Consider the following 1,068-nt stretch of genomic DNA (forward strand, 5'->3'; position numbering starts at 1 on the left):
CCGGGGGCTCCCCGCCTCCCTGCCTGAGGGCAAATGGGGGATTGCAGTGGCTGCCCATCCTAGATGCCCCCCAGAATAACCGGCAGCGAGGGGGATATGGGAGACAGGCAGACCCAAAGTGGCTGGGGAGGGAGGAGGGGAGCGGGGTCAGACCTGAAGCAGCGGGGAGGGGGTGGGAGTGGGATCCAACTGAAGTGGTGGGAGGAAGGAGGGGACTGGGCTCGGATCAGAAAGTGGGGAAGGGACATGGGGTCAGACTCGAAGCGCTGGAGGGGAGAGGACATTATTTAGGTCCATATATTTAGCACAGTGGCTGGGGTGCTGTCAGTTAGCACCCTGGCAGAGACAAACTGTGTTTTGGGCCAGGCAAGTCTCTTGTCAGAGATGCCCAGCAGAGTTCCCTGGTGGCACAGAGGTGTGTCACAGAGTGGCCCAAAAAGGATTTCTAAGTATAATCCCAGCCCAAAAACAAGTTCCTTATTCGAGCCATTATACTTAGTAGAGCGGGCATAGGGGCTATCAGTTGGCAGCCTGGCATGGCCAAACCATGCTTTGGGCCGGGCAGGACTGTGGTCAGGGTTCTTTGGGACAGTCCCCAGGTGGCATCGAGAGGAAGTCTGGGGTGGGCTAAGAAGTATTTTGCCCTATAATCACATCCTAATCTGAGCTTCATTTAGGGCTCTGTACTTGATGTGCGATATTATTTTACATAAGGAAATTCTCTCTTTAGGATTTGTAATTCATTAATAACAAGCTTTTATTGGGTCCTTATTAGCTTTGTAAAGGAACCAGGAATAAGGAGTAAGGAACTGGGAATAAGGAATAGGGAACCAGGAATAAGCAACCAACTTCAGCCTCGTTAAATTCAAACCCCGCTGGTTGAGGGGGACCTAGAACCAAGGTCTTGTACTTCCTGGCCAGTGCCCTAACCCTTAGACTATGGGACTAAAACATAGAAGCACTCTCCTCCTCTCCCACCCTTGTAATCCTGGCTATAGGCAGAAGCAAAGTCTGAACAGTGTCCAAGTGACAAAAATCACACGCGTTACTTGGTTACATAAATACCAC

Source organism: Alligator sinensis, unplaced genomic scaffold (genome assembly GCF_000455745.1).
Source record: "Alligator sinensis unplaced genomic scaffold, ASM45574v1 scaffold1899_1, whole genome shotgun sequence".
Lineage (NCBI taxonomy): Eukaryota > Metazoa > Chordata > Crocodylia > Alligatoridae > Alligator > Alligator sinensis.